Raw genomic sequence first — 20,142 nt, 5'->3', positions numbered from 1 at the left:
AACCAGAATCTAGATAAGAGTGGTGCTGGAAAAGCACAGCAGGTCAGGCAACATCTGAGGAGCAGGAAAATTGACGTTTCGGGAAAAAGCCCTTCATCTGGAATAGAATCCTGGAATAGATAAGGTATTCCCTGTGGCCGTTCCCCTCAATAATAAGTACACCGCTTTGGATACTAATGGAGAAGAACTACCTACCAGGGAAAGCCACAGCAGCCAGATCTCTTTCACTGAGCCTGGCTCTGTGGCTCAGAAGGGAAGTGGGAACAATAGGAGAGTGATAGTGATAGGAGATTCAATGATGAGAGGAACAGGTGGGAGATTCTGTGGTCACAAACGAGACTCTTGGATGGTACGTTGCCTCCTGGAATGTCTCAGATCAAATCTACAGGATCCTTAAAGGAGGATGGCGAGCAGCCAGAAGTTGTGATACATATTGGTACCAATGATATAATAGACAATAGACAATAGGTGCAGGAGTAGGCCATTCAGCCCTTCGAGCCTGCACCGCCATTCAATATAATCATGGCTGATCATTCCTAATCAGTATCCTGTACCTGCCTTATCTCCATATAGCTAGGAAAAGGGTTGCCAATGGACCTAAAAAGATGAATGCAGAGAGTTAGGTTGGAAGCTAAAAGGCAGGATAAGCAGAGTAGTAGTCTCAGGATTGCTACTGTCACCACAGGCTAGGAACAGAGATTGGCTGAATACGTGGCTGCAGAGCTGGTGTAGGAGGGAGGGCACCTTCTGGGGAAGGTGGAACCTATACAAGGAGGACAGGTTGCATCTGAACTGGAGGGGCACCAACATCCTGGACGGAAAGTTTGAGAGAGCTGTTCAGGAGGGTTTAAATTAGTTTGGTAAAGGGATGGCAATTGGAACTACGGATCAGAGGATGGGGTAACTGGTGAACAGATAGATACCAGCATACAAAGTGCCTGTGAGGAAGGATAGACAGTTGAAAGAGCAAAGTTGCAGTCAGTGTGATGGGCTGAAGCGTGTAAATTTAGAACATAGAACATTACAGCGCTGTACAGGCCCTTCGGCCCTCGATGTTGCACCACCCTGTGAAACTAACTTGAAGCCCATCTAACCTACACTATTCTATTCTCGTCCATATGTTTATCCAATGACCATTTAAATGCCCGTAAAGTTGGTGAGTTTACAACTGTTGTAGACAGTGCGTTCCATGCCCCTACTACTCTGAGTAAAGAAACAATCTCTGATATCTGTCCGATAGCTTCAAATTAAGGGGTGATAGATATATCCCCTCATGCTAACTAGCACCATCCTAGGAAAAAGGCTCTCACTGTTCACCCGATCTAACCCTCTGATTATCTTCTATTTTAATGCAAGAAGAGTCAAGAATAAGGTTGACGAACTTAGAGCATGGAGCTAGAATGTTGTAGCCGTTACAGAGACTTGGATTTCACAGGGGCAGGAATGATTATTGGATGTTCTGGGGTTTAGATGCTTCAAAAGGAAGAGGGGGGGGGGAGGTAAAACATTTGGAGAGTGGCACACAACAGCTGCAGAAATGGAGGTCGTTGAGGAAGGTTTTTCTACAGAGTCAATATGGGTGGAAGTCACAACAGGAAAAGAGCAGTCACTTTATTGCAAGTTTTCTACAGATGCCCCAATAGCAACAGAGACACGGAGGAGCAGATAGGAAAGCAGATTTTGGAAAGGTGCAGAAGTAACAGGGTTGTTGTCAAGGGTGACTTCAACTTCCCAAATATTGATTGGAACCTCCTTAGTACAAATAGTTGGATGGAACAGACTTTGTCAGGTGTGTCCAGGAAGGATTCCTGATTCAATATGCAGACAGGGCTGACGAGAGGGAAGGCCATATTGGATTTGGTGCTTGGCAATGAACCAGGTCAGGTGTTAGATCTCTTGGTGGGAGGACATTTCGATGATAGCGATCACAACTCCCTAACTTTTACTATAATCGTGGAGAGGGATAGGAACAGACGGTATCGGAAAGTATTTAATTGGGAGAGGGGGGATTACAACGCTATTAGGCAGGAACTGTGGAGCATAAATTGGGAACAGATTTTCTTAGGGAAATGCATATCAGAAATGTGGAAGTTGTTTAAGGAGCACTTGCTGCTAGTGCTGGATAGTTTTGTCCCACTGAGGCAAGGAAGGGATGGTAGGGTGATGGAACCTTGGATGACGGGAAGTGGAAAATCTAGTCAAGAGGAAGAAGGGAGCTTACTTAAGGTTGAGGAAGCAAGGATCAGACAGGGCTCAAGAGGGTTACAAGGTAGCAAGGAAGGAACTGAAGAATGGACTAAGATGAGCTAAAAGGGGGCATGAAAAAGCCTTGGCAGGCAGGATTAAGGAAAATGCCTTGGTATTTTCCATCTATGTGATGATCAAGAGAATGGCCATAGTGAGGGTAGGGCCAATCAGGGATAATTGAGGAACTTGTGCCAGGATTTGGAGGAGGTAGGGGAGATCCTTAATGAATACTTTGCTTCAGTATTCACTCGTGAGAGGGACCTTGTTGTTTGTGCGAACAGTGTGAAACAGACTGATATACCTGAACAGGTTAATGTTAAGGAGGAGGATGTGCTAGAAATTTGGAAAAAATGTAAGAATTGATAAGTCCCCTGGGCCAGACAGGATATACCCAAGGTTGCTACGAAAAGTGAGGGAAAAGATTGCTGCGCCTTTGACAATGATCTTTGCATCCTCACTGTACACTGGATTAGACACAGTATTTATAGCAAAAGTTTACTGAAATTATATATTGAAAAAGACCTGTATTATCTTTTTCACTTTCTAATCTCAATTACAGCACACTGTAAACTTTTGCGATAAATTCTGTGTCTTACGATCTTACACTCCACAAACCACCTGATGAAAGAGCAGCGTTCAGAAAGCCAGTGCTTCCAAATAAACCTGTTAGACTATAACCTGGCGTTGTGTGGTTTCTAACTTTGTACACCCAGTCCAACACCGACATTTCCAAATCAAGAGTAGAGAGCACTGGTAAGAATTAGCGAGTTTTGAGAAGATTTGTAGCTCAGGTTGAGGTTCTGGATGCAGTTAGCTTGCTGAGCTGGAAGGTTCCTTTCCAGACGTTTTGTCACCATACTAGGTAACATCTTCAGTGGGCTCCCGGGCAAAGCACTGTTGATAATTCCTGCTTTCTATTTATATGTTTGGGTTTCTTTGGATTGGTGACGTCATTTTCTCTGGTGAAGTCTATTTCTCAGGGGGTGGTAGATGGTGTCTATCTCAATGTGTTGGTTTGATAGAGTTCCGGTTGGAATGCCATGCTTCTAGGAATTCTTGTGCGTGTCTCTATTTGGCTTGTCCTAGAATAGATGTGTTGTCCCAGTCGAAGTGGTGTCCTTCCTTACCTAAGGATACTAGTGAGAGAGGGTCATGTCGTTTTGTCGCTAATTGGTGTTCATATATCCAGGTGGCTAGCTTTCTGCCTCTTTGTCCAATGTAGTGTTTGTTACAGTCCGTGCACAGTATTTTGTAAATAACATTAGTTTTGCTTGTTGTCTGTATAGGGTCTTTCAATTTCATTAGCTGCCGTTTTAATTTGTTGAAGAGTTTGTGGGGTACCAAGGAGTCTAGGTAGTCTGGCAGTCATTTCCGAGATGTCTTTGATGTAGGGGAGAGTGGTGAGGATTTCTGGATGCGTTTTGTCTGCTTGTTTGGGTTTGTTGCTCAGAAATAAGCGGACTGTGTTCAGTGGGTACCCGTTCTTTTTGAATACACCGTATATGTGATTTTCCTCTGCTCTGCGTAGCTCCTCTGTGCTGTAGTGTGTGGTGGCTCATTGAAATAATGTTCTGATGCAGCTTCGTTTGTGGATGTTGGGGTGATTGCTTCTGTAGTTTAATATTTGGTCCGTATGTGTTGTTTTCCTGGAGACGCTGGTTTGAAGTTCCCCATTGGCTGTTCGCTCTACTGCGACATCTCAGAGTGGCAGTTTATTGTTGTTTTCCTTCTCTTTAGTGAACTTTATGCCAGTAAGGGTATTATTGATGGTCTTGAAGGTTTCCTCTAATTTGTTTCATTTAGTGATGACAAAGGTGTCATCCATGTAGTGGGCCCTAAGTTTGGGTTGGATTGTTGGCAGTGCTGTTTATCAGAGTCTCTGCATTACTACCTCTGCTAAGAATCCTGATATAGGAAATCCCATGGGTGTTCTGTTTGTTTGTCTGCAGGTTTTGTTGTTGAAGTTGAAATGTGTGGTAAGGCATAGGTCCACTAGCTTGATGATACTGTCCTTGCTGATGAAGTTAGTGGTGTATGGTGTACGTGTCTTTGGGTCTTCTAATAGTGTCGTCAATGTTTCCTTGAAAAACATGTTGATGGAAAAACACAGCAGGTCAGGCAGCATCCAAGGAGCAGGAGAATCGACATTTCAGGCATAAGCCCTTCTTCAGGAATGAGGAGGGTGTGCCAAGCAGGCTAAGATAAAAGATAGGGAGGAGGGACTTGGGGGAAGGGCGTTGGGAATGCGATAGGTAGAAGGAGGTTAAGGTGAGGGTGATAGGCCGAAGAGGGGGTGGGGGCGGACAGGTCGGGAAGAAGATTGCAGGTCAAGAAGGCGGTGCTGAGTCCGAGGGTTGGGACTGAGAAAAGGTGGGGGGAGGGGAAATGAGGAAGCTGGAGAAATCTGCATTCATCCCTTGTGGTTGGAGGGTTCCGAGGCGGACGATGAGGCGCTCTTCCTCCAGGCATCGTGTTGCCATGGTCTAGCGATGGATGCGGCCAAGGACCTGCATGTCCTTGGCGGAGTGGGAGGGGGAGTTAAAGTGTTCAGCCACGGGGCGGTTGGGTTGGTCGGTGCGGGTGTCCCAGAGGTGTTCTCTGAAACGTTCCGCAAGTAGGCGGCCTATCTCCCCAATGTAGAGGAGACAAGATCGGGTGCAGCGGATGCAGTAAATGATGTGTGTTGAGGTGCAGGTGAATTTATGACGGATATGGAAGGATCCCTTGGTGCCATGGAGTGAAGTGAGGGGGGAGGTGTGGGCGCAAGTTTTGCATTTCTTGCGGTTGCAGGGGAAGGTGCAGGGAATGGAGGTTGGGTTGGTGGGGGGTGTGGACCTGACGAGGGAGTTGCGGAGGGAAGGGAAATATATCCTTGGTGGTGGGGTCTGTTTGGAGGTGGCGGAAATGACGAAGGATGATTTGATGTATCTGGAGGTTGGTGGGGTGGTAGGTGAGGACCAGTGGGGTCCTGTCCTGGTGGCGATTGGAGGGGCGGGGTTCAAGGGTGGAGGAGCAGGAAGTGAAGGAGATGTGGTGGAGAGCATCGTCAACCACGTCTGAGGAGAAATTGCGGTCTTTGAAGAAGGATGCCATCTGGGTTGTTTGGTATTGGAACTGGTCCTCCTGGAGCAGATGCGGCGGAGGCGAAGGAATTGGGAATATGGGATGGCGTTTTTACAGGGGGCAGGGCGGGAGGAGGTGTAATCTAGGTAGCTGTGGGATTACAGGTTACTGCAGAGAAGAAATGGGCCAAAGTGCACCAGATTGTGTTGCCGGTAGCATTCAGACAGGAAGTGTTGCAGGTAGTACATGAACTACCCGTAGGAGGTCACCTAGGGGTACGAAAGACTCAGGCTAAGATACAAAAACATTTTTATAGGCATGGAATGCACAAGGATGTGGTTAACTTTTGCTGTCTACGTCATACATGCCAGATGGTAGGTAAGACACAGGTGACTATAAAACCAACACCTTTGTTGCCAATTCCCGCATTTTAAAAACCTTTCACGCGTGTTATAATTGACTATGTAGGTCTCCTCCTAAGAATTACAAGTGGGAACCAGTACTTGTTAACCATAATGGATGTGCCTACCAGATTTCGGAAGGCAATTCCATTCCGGAGTATCAAGGTAAAAAAGGTTGTAGAGAAATTAGTAGCTTTCTTCTCATGGTATGGACTACCCAGAGAGATTCAGTCGGACCAAGGGTCAAATTTTACTGCTAGGCTGTTTAAGGAAGTTATAGATAGCTTAGGTATAGAGCACTTTAAATCCACTGCATATCATCCTGAATCCCCGGAAGCTTTATAAAAGCGGCATTAGACATTGAAGACCACGTTAAGAGCATACTGTCAGGATTACCCGAATGATTGAGATAAAAGGTATCCCATTCATATTGCTTACCATTGGAGATGCCCCAAATGAATCTGCTCAGTTCGCTCCCTTCAAGTTAATGTTCAGTCATGAAGTGAGAGACCCTTTGAAATTAATTAAAGAAAACTTGACAGGGCCAAAGTCGGAGATCTCACACTTAAGATTATGTATCGGAGGTGAGGGAGAGACTAAATCGAGGGTAGGTGAATTAGCAAAACAGCACCTAAAAAGGGCACAGTGTAGAATGAAGCAGGTGGCAGATAAAAACTCTGAGACTCAGATGTTTTCCCAAGGGGACGACATGTCAGTACTGTTACCAGTGATAGGAGATTCCTTCAAAGCCAGGTTTAGTGGCCCCTATCAAATTGAGAAACAGTTGAGTCAGTTGGACTATCTAGTAAAGATGCCAGATCGAAAAAAAACGTATCGGGTATGTCATGTGAACATGTTGAAACTGTGTTATACTAGAGAGAAAGAACTGAAGAAACAAGGGTTAGTTACTGCCCCACTGAGTGACAAATCAAATCCAAATGATATGGATTTTGATGTGCCTCAAAATAGATTAAAAAAATGAAGAAGTCCTTCAGGAGTGGGATAGGTTAGTAAGCTATCTGTCTCAGGACCACAGAACACGGTTGAAAGATTTGTTGCTGCAGTATAAGGACATATGTAAGAATCAGATGAGGAGGACTAATGCTATTGTACGTGAAGTAGACGTAGGGTATACTGCTCCAATAAAACAACACCCCTATTGGCTTAATCCTTTCAAAGCCAGACATGTCTAGATGGAGGTGGAGGCCCAGCTCGATGAGGACATCATCGAACCAAGCCATAGCGAGTGGAGGTCGCCAATCGTCTTGAACTCAATGATTCTGACTGGATTATCGGAAGGTGAAGGGCGTTACAAAATCGGACTCACATCCAATTCCTCAATTGGAGGACTGCATCGAGAAAGTCAGTTATATCACCAAGTTGGACGCAATGCATGGTTACTGGTAGGTACCTTCATCAGAAATTTGTGTTTGGAACCCCAAATGGGCTATGTCATTTTAAAGTGATGCCCTTTGGAATGAAGAATGCACCCGCCACATTTCAGAGATTCATGAACAGAGTTGTCGCTGGGTTAATGAACTGTGCAGTCTAGATGTCTGATGTCATGATCTTTAGTAAGTCCTGGAAAGATCACATGGTACAGTTAGCAGAGCTCTTTGAATGACTGCGAGAAGCAAAACTGGTGATAAGTTTAAATAAAACAGAATTTGAGAAAGCAGAAGTGAAGTTCTTGGGAGATAACACTGGTCATGGAAGGTTGACCCCTTGGAATGCAAAGAGAAAGGCCAACGAGGAATTTCCACAACTAACCTCGAAGAAAGAAATACTTTGATTCTTTGGATTCTGTCAGAAATTTGTTCCAAACTTCAGCAGTGTATTGGCACTATTAACAGATTTGAAGAAGAACACAAAGTTTCGGTGGACAGAACAATGCTAGGAAGCATTCAACCATTTGAAAGCCATATTAACCACCAAACCAGTTTTAGCTACACCAAACTTTTCAAAACCTTTTAAGAGTCTCCATTGATACTAGTGACATAGGAGTTGGAGCTGTACTCTTACAGAAAGATTCGGATGGGATTGAACTGCCAGTTGGTTACTTTCGAAGAAGATCAAATCCACCAGAAGAAATACTCCACAATTCAAAAGGAACTATTGAGCCTTACAACATTTTAATGTGTATACCATGAATAATGTGTCAGAGACAGTAATGTACACGGATCACAATCCACTTACATTCTGAGAATGCTTTAAAGACAAGAATATGAGACTATTTCGTTGGAGTCTTACATTACAGACTTTTAATTTATAAACTCTACATGTTGCAGATCGGAAAAATACAATCGCAGATGCGTAATCGCGGATTTAACTGATAAAGGTTAGATGAGATTTGTCTTTATTTAATGTTAAATGTATATATACATACATACACAGGTATACGGGAAGAAGTTAAGGTGAACTTATATTAAACGTTATCTGTATGTTACAGTGATGTTTTTAAAAAAAGAAAAAAGTGAAGCCATCTTTTCATTATGATAGTTCATTTTTTTCTTAAGGGGGGAGGTGTTATAAAGATGTGGGTGTACTATAACTTTAAGAGAGTTAATAGCTCGCAGTGACAGCAGTAAGTGTTCTCAATAAGAAACAATGTAACATGTGCTCCAGCTGCTGGGATAGCTAGGATAGCTGGTTGCCTGGAAACAACAACAGATTTGAATTAGGCCAATTAGTTTAAATTATACCCTGGAAAATACCAAACTCCAATCACGGTCGAATTTATTGTATTGACAATCTTAAAAGCCAATGACACAATCCAATACATTGGGGGTATAAGATCAAGGAAAACTGAACACTTGAGAGGAGAACTGCCAAGCCACCAGCATGTAAAAAGATTGCCCAAAAATTAGCTCTCTTAAAAGGTACCTTTATCGATCAGTAACCTGTGAAGCAGAATCCCCAAGAAGAAGACGACCGCAGATCAGAGGAAACGAAAGCTGCCTGGTTTTGAGATAAGAAGCTTTGTTTTGTAAATCGTAATTGGGAGTTTTATCGGACAAGTATCATAAAAGGGAAGGTAAAAGATAGGTTAGAGGAAGGAATTGTAAATAGTTGTTAGTTAGTTATTCTGTTATACTTTAAGAAATAACTTTGTTAATTTTTACATTAAATAGTTCTTGGCCTATCGAATTTTCAAAGATTACTGCACTGGGATAAATCTTTCTTTTAAATTAAGCAGGAGAGTTTACCCCGTGTCGTAACTCTGGGACTACAGATCACATAATTGGGAACCACTGCATATTTAGAATCTTTAGCATTCTGACAATTTTGGGAATAAGGAGCTTGATCTTCAGTGTGCTACCTAATGACGCGTGACAAAAGAAATCTACTGTCCTATGTGATTCTACAGTCCATGGCAATGTGGCTGACTCTGAAGTGCCCTCTGAAATAGCCTGCTAACCCACTCTGTTCAAGGGCAACAAATGCTGACTGTGCCAGTGATCATAAAAGGATCGAGAAAAGTACAGAGTTTGGATGATCTAAACCCTGCATGGCTTCATCTGTACAGGAGATCTAAAGCAATTACCATCATGATCTAAGTATTAAAGTGGATTCCACATCGCGTATGGAACCTGCTGTTGATCTTTAATTAAATTCATCTGAGAGGCTGCAGTGCATAGAGCAACCATTTCCAAACATTCAACAGTAACATTACTTAAGAAGGAAACTAAATGAAGTAATGATGCTCAGCTAAAGTTGTGACTTGCAGATTTTTTTACAAATAAACATGTATAGATGACAACATCGCTGCTTACAAAGAAAGCTTAACATATTCATCAATAAGACCATCACATATTTAAATATTTTTGCAAAAGCCACACATCTGGAGGGGGTAATGCTACAAACTACAAGAGGAAATACACAGAATGTACAGTATGGGAAATTTAATTTGTCTACAAATAGACTAGTAATCAAATTCACCAAGCAGTAATGGTGCACAGTACTCACAATGTCAACTCATTCAGGATGATCTTTTCCAGGGTAGCAGTTCAACCACTATATCAGGACATCTGGCTAATCCCTTTAGAGCAAATTCTTGTCTGTACACGTAAAATATCTTTAGTCAGGAATGTATCTTTTATCTGAACAATCTGCCTCATTTTAAGCTGGCCATTTTCTTACAGTGCTCCAAACTGCCAAACAGAAAGTGGTCTAACCAAATTTAAAAATTATAGCTAATTCTTGATGTAGGGTAAATTGATGTAGGTTAAACTATCAGGAATGAGTTCAACAGATTTGTGAATTTTAAATAAGTGAAGTGTTTCGAGGTAGGGGACAGGGAGGGGAAGTGGAGTTCAGGCCATAATCAACCCTCAAGTCAATCATTATTTTAATAAGTATCAGTACATGGCGAAGGGGCCAAATGGGAGAAAGTGAGGACTGCAGATACTGGAGATCAGAGTCGAGAGTGGGGTGGTGGAAAAGCACAGCAGGTCAGGCAGCATCCAAGAAGCAGGAGAGTCATAATTTCAGCAAGAGCCCTTCATCAGGAATTGCCCGAAATGTTGATTCTCTTGCTCCTCAGATGCTACCTGACCTGCTGTGCTTTTCCAGCACCACACTCTCAACAAGGGGCCAAATGGCCTACTCCTGCTCCTAATTCTACATGTTGCTTATATATAAACTGCTCATTATTTAGTAATGCTGCAGTATAGAGCAACATAGAAGGTAGGAGGAGGAGTAGGCCATTCGACTCCTCACCCAGACATCCTTGCTCCTGTACGCAAACCCTCTTGCTGTGAAAGCCACACATTTGTCTTCTCTACTGGTACAGAAGGACATCCAGGTCTCCCCTCTCCCAATTTACAGCCATTGAAATAATAATCTGGTAGCAAAATAAGGAAGGCAAAACGGATATCACATTTATCCACCTTACACTTCATCTGCCATGGATTTACCCACTCACTCAGTACTGTTCCCAGTGAGGCAAGAATGACCTCGAGAAGTGCTTTTCTGAGCTGTTGCCAACAGGATGCTTTAGGAACCCACAATTACCTGTCTGTCACAAACATCCTCACATCAGGAAAACCCACAGTTACAAAACAAAGATATCAACTGTGGTGATTAAGAATCGACATAGCTTTTCTCTAGTGTCGCCAGTGTTGAGAAACTTACAGATTCCTGAAATCTGAGCGCATGGTTCAAAATTTAAGTTTAAATATTTCAGTTAAAATCTCAAATTAATGAAAAACAAAAACTGACATAATTCATTTTTTTAAAAAGTCATTAAATGTGCTGCAAATCTTCAATTGACACATCGATGTTGCGCTGACCTGTCATACCAATCTGAAGCCCATCTAACCTACACTATTCCATGTACATCCATATGCTTGTCCAATGACAACTTAAATGTACTTAAAGTTGGCGAATCTACTACCGTTGCAGGCAAAGCATTCCATACCCTTACTACTCTGAGTAAAGAAATTACCTCTGACATCTGTCCTATATAACAAGAGCTGCTCAGACAAACACAAATACTTTTATACCCTGCTGTTCTACATGGTGTTGAGGTCAAATTCAGAAACGTGATGTGAGGACATTGGCAATCTATTTGACTTGAGAGAAGTAGACTCAACCTCCTGTAGAAAGCTCTGCTGTATAACCCTTACCCTATCTGAACACAATGCCTACAATGGGTCGCTATTCTTTATCCTTCAAAATTTTTATTTGTCAAATAGTTAGTAACAGAACTGCATTATTAATGATTTCACTGTCAAATATTCCAATTATAGTTCATAGCAAGTATTAAGTGGCTAGAATTTCATTGTGATCTCAGAGTTACCGATCTACATTTAAATGATTAAATTAAAATTAAGTGATATCTTTTATACAGGAAGCTCTCAAATATTTTTTAAAAAGTATGTCCTATTCCACAGTCCTTATTCTTCTTCCCAGATGCTATCTCATCTTTCATCACCCACAGTGAAGACTGTATTTCAGTGGCTTATTCACAGTTTCATCAATATCATAAGGATTAGCCATTTGAGAAGTGCAAATGCAACTTGGGCTCATCAATCCTCATTTGGCCGATCACACTTTAGCATCTACTCAGCAGTTCTACGCAGGACCACTGCTTATATTCAAAGGCAGAATTATTCTGTACGGAAGGATATCTCCACAGTACAGCATATAAGTGGTCTTACAACTGCCTTCTGTTGGAATGAAGGATAGTAAATAACTGAGTTTACGTGATGGCTGAATGCGAAGATAACATCCAGCTTTAGCATCAATTCCATACATTTTGGAATTTAGAACCAGGCAAGTTTAACTGTATTAATCAAATATTTCAGCTATGAGAAACTCAAATATTTTGGTCTGACTAACAAATGTGACAGAGCAAGAACTCTCAGCCCCACAAAAAGAACAAGCTTTAGCCTTGAAGTCACTGGCACAATTGCACTGAATGCAAATGCATTATGTGATAACAAGATAAAACATTTCAATTCACAGTTTCAGTCCCAAGTTTCAAAGTATCCACAACATAGAGTAGAATTATAGGTTAAACCTCTATGATCTATTATGATTTTCTTACACAATGCAAGACGAAATGGAGTACTCAGAAAAGTACCAAATCACTAATGAGATCTTTGGTAATTTTTCACTGGTTTTACTTCAATGTTAAACCCTTTATTCTATTATAAAAGCAGATCCTGAGGTTGAATTGACATATGGGATTTGAAAGATGCATTGGCCATCACAGCAAATTAATATGAACATTTGGAATAGACAATGCCAATTTTCAGTGTAGCTTGGAATACCGCTCCATCAAGCTTTCAGTAACTGAGAGAAGTTTTTAAAATGAGTTAAAATGCTGAGTTCAACCAACAGATGTGGAATAAGGTCACACTCTTGCACAGGATCTCATAACTGTCAGAACAGACCTTCCATTCAGTATTATACACTATGTGCAAAACCCTAAATTGTAAACAAGGGAACAGTGCATCCCATTAGGCATTATTCAGTCCCTCTGGCCATTTTTGAGTGAAATTGAAATCCAACAATTGAAGTAGCCAACATACATTGATAGCAGATTGTTAACTCAAATAGTGAAACCTTGGTGCAGACTATGGCAACAATGCAATTCAGTTACTGCACCAGCAAAACAGTTCTTGGGGTATCTCTCTTAACCTTGGGTCCTAGTAATGTCACATCAATAAGATATGTGAGATCACAAACCGTTTTGAAAAAAAAGTTTTCTCATTTAATTTTAAAGGCTGCGTTTGCTGCCAGTGTGACCACATGGGCTATATTCAAACACCATGGAGTGCCCTCACATTTCTTGCAGTTACAGCAAGGGCAGGGCAACAATCACAGGGCCTGGTGCTACACCTGGCATGGGGCTCTGACTTGAGCATGGTGGCCCCATCCCTACCCCACGCACAGTAGCTTCGCCCCCAACCTCAGTACATCTGCCCTGCCCACAATCTGACCATTACAGGTCACCAACAATAGGCTTGAGACTGCTGCTGTATTTAGATGGCACAATCTCCCATTACAAAGTGTAGGCTCATAGTCTCTCACAATTAAACGAAGCTCCCACCCCATCACAGCGACCCAATTCAGTCTTATGCCTCTTCCATGTCCATGACTCTATGGCTCTATTAACCATGCAAGCTTCCCTCTTCAACTAGATGCCTAAGTGCCTCTGTCACATTTGCTATGGAGTCTATAGGAATGGGATGTTGAGGTGGGAACCAGGCAGCAGGACAATGTGGACAGCAGCAAGGCAGGAAGCTAGCAGTAAAGACTTTAGCTAGTGGAAAGGGAGACAGGAAACAGGTTGGACATTGGTACAGCGAGGAAGAAGCAGTTAGAATAGATGTATTAGTTTCTTTTCTGGTTCCAGTATGGTGTTTGTGCACAGCAACAGCATAAATCGTGTCAATTTCCTATTCAAGTGTGTTGGCAGGAGATGCACTGAATACTGAAATGAACTTTGCTGGGCTTAGACATGGAGAAAGTGAGGACTGCAGATGCTGGAGACCAGAGTTGAAAAGTGTGGTGCTGGAAAAGTGCAGCAGGCCAGGCAGCATCCGAGGAGCAGGAGAATCGATGTTTCGGGCCTGAAGATGGGCTTAGACATGGCCATCACTGATGCAAGTTGACTATAACTCTGGATATTTCCAAACAGTAATTACAAGAAGGAGCTTAGACATCCTTTCACAGTGTGGACGTTGCAGTCAATGACACAAAAGAAGAATTGCCAACAGCTAACAAAGAAAACCACTGAAACACATATGCCTATAGAGGCACTAACAGCCTTTCATTTATTTAATTGTTTCAGAGAATAAGGGTGTCATTAGCTAGAGAAGCACTTACTGCCCATCCCTAAATGCTCTTGAGGTGGTGGTGGTGAGCTTCCTTCTTGAACTGCTGCAATCCATTTTGTGTGGGTACATCCACAGTGCTGTTTGTGAGAGAGTTTCAAGATTTTGTTTCACTGACAGTGAAGGATCAGTTCAAAGTCAGGACAGTGAATGGCTTGGAGAGGAATTTGTAGTTGTTGGTGTTCCTTTGTAACTGCTATCCTTGACTTCTAGATGGAAATTATTATGGGTTTGGAAGATGATGCCTAAGCAGTCTTTTTGAATTTCTCCAGTGCATCTTACTGATGAGACATACTGCCGCTACTGTACTCTGTTGGTGGTGTGAGGATTGAATGTTTGTGAATGTGGTGCCAATGAAGCAGGCTGCTTTGAACTGGATGCTGTCAAGCTTCTTAAGTGTTGTTGGAGCTGCATTCATCAGGCAAGTAGAAAATATTCCATCACACTCCTGTCCTGAGCCTTGCAGATGGTGGATGGGCTTTGCGGAATCAGGAGGTGAGTTACTTGCTGTAGTATTCCTAGCCTCTGACCTGCTCTCACAGCCACTGAATTTCTTCAGCAATTCCAGTTTCAGAGTCTGGTCAGGATGTTGATAGTGGGAAGATTGCACAACGATAATACATTGAATGCCAAGGGGCAATGTTTGGATTTTCTTCCTTTTAATATGGGCATTGTCCTGCACTTGTGTGGCGCAAATATTAGTTGCTACTTTTTAGCCCAAGCTGGATATTGTTCAGGTTTTGCTGTTCATGCACTGTTTTGGTCTCTGAGGAGTCGTGAATGATGTTGACCATTGCACAATCATTAGTGAATCTCCACTTCTGACCTGACGATGGAAGAAAGGTTATTGATGAAGCAGCTGAAGATGGTTGAGCCAAGGGCACTACCTAGATATAATCCTGCAGAGACATCCTGTAGCTGAGATGACTCACCTCCAACAACAACTGTCTTCCTTTGTGCAAGGAATGACTCTGACCAGCATAGAGATTTCCCCTTGATTTCTATTGACTCCAGTTTTTATCGGAGTTCATAATGCCAAACTCAGTCAAATACTACTTTGATGTCAAGACCTGTCAACTGTCAGCTCAGCTCTGGAATTCTGCTCTTTTGTCAATGTTTGAACCAAAGCTGTAATAAGGTTAATAGCTGAGTGCCTTTGGTGGTAGCCATACTGAGCATCAGAGAGCAAGAGATTCCTAAGCAAGTGCTGTTTTATATAATCCTTGACAACACCTTCCATTATTTTACTGACCATCAAATATAAATGGATGGGATGGAAATTATCCAGGTTGGATTTGTCCTTTTGAGCAAAGAGCATACCTGGTCAATTTTCCACATAGTTGAGCTGATGTCAGTATTGTAATATCTGGGAGAGCTTGGCTAGGGCTGCAGCATGCTCTGGAGCACACGTCTTCAATATTAAAGCCAGCATGCTGTGAGGGCTCATAGCCTTGGCAGTAACAAGTACGAGAGTGTGGTGCTGGAAAAACACAGGTCAGGTAGCATCCAAGGAGCAGGAGAATTGAATTTTCGGGTATAAGCCCTTCATCAGTGTTAAATGCTTAACTGTCCACCGCTATTCATGGCTCAACATGGGAGGCTGCAGAACTTGGATCTCACCTACCTTGATGGGGGATTGCTTAGTCTTGTCTATTGCTTACAAGTATTGTAGCTTTTAGGTATGCATGGTGTTGCTCCTAGCATGCTTCCTGCACACTTCATTGGGCCAGAGTTACTCTCCTCTGCTGGCCTTGAACTTATAGATTGTATTAAAGTATAATTCTGCTCATTTGTGAACTGTGGTGGTGCTACACAAAACGATTGAGTCTAGGCTCATGCTTACCACTAATTCAAGTAGCTTCAGTTGCAATTTCACAATTCTCAAAATACTGTTGATATATTTCTCAATCGCACTGTAACAAAACATGCATGTTTTTGGCAAGTGTGTTTCTTGTCAAAAGTAGAAAATAAATTGGGAAAAAGAGTTTCCAACAAAAATCACATAACCACTCTGCCTGACATATTGGAGTGAAGTGTGGATGATCTGGAGGTGCAAGAAAGGTTTTTTAGTCAGAAACAATGGTTTTGAGATTGTTTCGAGGAACATAGGAGTTTTTTTCAGCACAATCCATTTCACAATTTACATTGTTAATTTAAGGGGCATAAGATTTTATTTTGATTTGTAGAATCAATGTTTAGAATGTATGGAGACAAAGAAATGCCTTATTCCCAGTTTGCCCTCTCTACTGACAATAACATCTACTCAGTTTCCAGTTGAAAATGGAGTGAGGCTTTGACATTTGCTCCATGAGATCAAACTGCTGAAAATAAAAATAAATACTGCTTGGAAGCAGAAACATGTAGAATGGGATATGAGACACAACCTGTGTACATTGAGTACACTGTCAATATGTGTACTGAATCTGAAACTGAGTACCCATAGAGCATGTCTTTGCATTACAAAATTAGCATGTTGCTATACTCAAAAGCATGTCACACAAAAATGCAACTGGAGACTGAGTACTTAAATCTGGGATTTTTGTGAGAGAACTCAATGCAGCAACAGAGGTGGTGGTGCTCTGGACTTTTCCCCAAGGAGTGGTTTAGGACACCTCCTCGGGGCTGGAGAGGAATTTAAGAATGGGAACAGAAATTCGATGGCACCAACAACATAAGTACAACGACGAAAGAAGGCCTGCTAAGCAGCTGAGGGTTAAATTAGAAAGCAGAAGCCAATGTGACCATAGCTGGGAATTCAAGGTGTGAGGTGTCTGAAGTTTCTAAAGGCAGGAAGATTGGAAAAGAAGAAAGGGCAGCTCAGATAACAAAGAGTGAGTAGAACAGTGAGAAATGATCTTGGTTCAGAAGATCAAATGAAGAATACTTTTTACAGAGGTACTAAATAACAAAGGAAGTTACTGATGAGAGTAGTTTATAGGCACCCTGACAGTCGGACAGAGCAAACGCAAAATTATGGGGCCTATGAGAAAGATACTCCAATTAGATAGGAGACTTTAATAAAAATAATACTACAGATACTGGAAATCTGAAATAAAAATGGAAAATGCTGTAAAAACCTCAGGCAGTCTTTCAGCATTTACAAACAGAGAAACAGAATTAATGTTTTGAGTCTGGTATAACCCTTCTTTGGAAGATTCTTCGAGATATATCATCATATAAATTAGATAAATCAAACTGGCAATGGTAGCCTGAAGATGAGTTCATAATATATGCAGGACAGTTTCTTACCACAATGCATTTTGGAATCAGCTATGGAACAGACTACTTTACACCTGGTAACGTGTATGAGATGTAATTAATATATTGCTTCATTACAAAGAATCCACAACTTAAAAGTATAGAGAGTCATAGAGATGTACAGCACAGAAACAGACCCTACGGTCCAACTCGTCCATGCTGACCAGATATCCCAATCCAGTCCCACCTGTCAGCACCCGACCCATATCCCTCCAACCCCTTCTTATTCATATACACATCCTATTCATATATCCCATTGACCTACCTGACCAAGATCCCGTTGTAATCCAAGGTAACCGTCTTCGCTATCCAATACGCCTCCAATTTGATGTCACCTGCAAAGTTACTAACTATACCTCTTATGTTCACAGCCAAATAGTTTATATAAATGATGAAAAGCAGTGGACCCAGCACCGATCCTTGTGGTTACAGGCCTCCAGGCTGAAAAACAACCCTCCACCACCATCCTCTGACTTCTACCTTCGAGCCAGTTCTGTATTCAAATGGCTAGTTCTCCCTATATGCCTTGAGATCTAACCTTGTTAACCAGTCACCCATGGGGAACCTTGTTGAACGTCTTACTGAAGTCCATATAGATCACGTCTACCGCTCTGCCCTCATCAATCCTCTTTGTTACTTCTTCAAAAGGTTCAATCAAGTTTGTGAGACATGATTTCCCACACACAAAGCTATGTTGACTATCCCTAATCGGTCCTTGCCTTTCCAAATAAGTGTACATCCTGTCCCTCAGGATGTCCTCTAACAACTTACCCATCACCGACATCAGGCTCACTGGTCTATAGGTCCCTGGCTTGTCCTTACCACCTTTCTTAAACAGTGACACCACGTTAGCCAACCTTCAGTGTTTCGACACCTCACCTGTGACTATCATTGATTTCAGCAAGGGGCCCAGCAATCACTTCCCTAGCTTCCCATAGAGTTCTAGGGTACACCTGATCAGGTCCTGGGGATTATTCCACTTTTATGCCTTTCAAGATACCCAGCACTTCTTCCTCTGTAATATGGACATCTTTCAAGATGTCACCATCTATTTCCCTACATTACATATTTTCCATGTCCTTTTCCACAGTAAATACTGATGCAAAATACTCGTTTAGTATCTCCCCCATCTCCTGCGGCTCCACACAAAGGCCACCTTGCTGATCTTTGAGGGGTCCTATTCTCTCCCCAGTTACCTTTTATCCTAGATGTATTTATAAAAACCCTTTTGATTTTCCTTAACCCTACTTGCCAAAGCTATCTTATGTCCCCTTTTTACCTTCCTGATTTCCCTCTTAAGTATACTCCTATTGCCTTTATACTCTAAGGATCGACTCGATCTATCTTGTCGATACCTGATATATGCTTCCTTTCTCTTAACCAAACCCTCAATTTCTTTAGTCATCCAGCTTTCCCTATACCTACCTTTCACCCTAACAGGAATACACTGTCTCTGGACTCTCATTTCTGAAGGCTTCCCATTTTCCAGTCATCCCTTTACCTGCGAACATCTACCCCAATCAGCTTTTGAAAGTTCTTGCCTAATACCATCAAAATTGGCCTTTCTCCAATTTAGAACTTCAACTTTTACATCTGGTCTATCTTTTTCCATCATTTCTTTTAAACTAATAGAATTATGATTGCTGGCCCCAAAGTGCTCCTCCACTGAATCCTCAGCCACCTACTCTGCCTTACTTCCCGGTAGGTCAGGTTTTGCACCATCTCTAATAGGTACATCGACATACTGAATCAGAAAATTTTCTTGTACATGCTTAACAAATTCCTCTCCATCTAAACCCTTAACACAATGACAGTCCCAGTCTATCTTTGGAAAGTTAAAATCCCCTACCATCATCACCCTATTATTCTTACAGATAACTGAGATCTCCTTACAAATTTGTTTCTCAATTTCCCTCTGACTATTAGAGGGTCTATAATACAATTCCAATAAGGTGACCATCTCTTTCTTATTTCTAAGTTTCACTCAAATAACTTCCATTTAAACTGGTGAAATGTGTCATTCAGTTTCAGTGTCAGAAATTTGGTTTTGAAATTATTGACCTAAACTTAAATGAAGGTAATGACAAAGGGAAAATGTTACAGTTTGTTAAAGCTGACTGAAGAGTAGGTTAAAAGGTAAGATGGTAAAGAAGCACTGGCAAATGTTGAAGAAGCTACTTCATACCTCTCAATAAGGGTTTATTCCATGAGATAAAAAGCCTCTAAGAAGGATGCACCATCTCTGGCTAACTAAGGATATTAAGGATGGTACCAAAATGAAAGAAAAGATGTACAATGCTGCAGATTAGTGATAGACCAGAAGATTGAGAGAAGTGCAGAAATCAGCAAAAGATGGCATTGAACATAACAAAAAGGAAGAAAGTGGAGTGCGAGAGAAAAGTAGCAAGAAATATAAAAACAGTCAGTAAAACATTCTACAAGAAAGAGGAGACTGAAGAAGTCATAATTGGAAACAAGGGAGTGGCAGAGACTGAAAAAGTATTTTGTATTTGTCTTCACAGTAGACAACATCAGAAAGTCCTAAGAACAACAGAAGAGCAGGGAAAAAGCAACAGAGAACTATTTGAAAAATCACAACCACGAGGAGAAATATAGCACGGATAAAGAGCTGACTAACTATTAGGATACTGAGATTCATGAATAAATGGAGTCATTTTAAGGTGGACAAACTATAACTAGTGCAGCATTTCAAGTATCAGTGCAGGAACCTGAACTGTTTACAACCTTTTTTTTATTCATTCACAGGATGAAGGCTTCGCTGTCTAGGCCATCATTTATTGCCCATTCCTAATTGCCCAGAGGCCAGC

At 41.8% G+C, this 20,142-nt stretch overlaps 1 protein-coding gene across 11 annotated transcripts in view; it reads right to left on the bottom strand.

The window, feature by feature from the left end:
* The window catches only part of pitpnm2 (phosphatidylinositol transfer protein, membrane-associated 2), a 489,130-nt gene that overhangs the window by 307,378 nt on the left and 161,610 nt on the right, over positions 1 to 20,142 (bottom strand). The window contains exon 2 of one of the 11 annotated variants that reach the window (XM_087999837.1): positions 9,678 to 9,769. The exons of the other annotated variants lie outside the window; for them this stretch is intronic. The gene's annotated coding sequence lies outside the window, so the exon portion shown is untranslated. The remainder of the gene's footprint in view (positions 1 to 9,677; positions 9,770 to 20,142) is intronic. 11 annotated transcript variants of the gene reach the window in all.

Source organism: Chiloscyllium plagiosum, unplaced genomic scaffold (genome assembly GCF_037043375.1).
Source record: "Chiloscyllium plagiosum isolate Xiang-an unplaced genomic scaffold, Cpla_swu_hap1 HiC_scaffold_24, whole genome shotgun sequence".
In the NCBI taxonomy this organism is placed as follows: domain Eukaryota; kingdom Metazoa; phylum Chordata; class Chondrichthyes; order Orectolobiformes; family Hemiscylliidae; genus Chiloscyllium; species Chiloscyllium plagiosum.
This window is presented reverse-complemented; position numbering and strand designations above follow the sequence as displayed.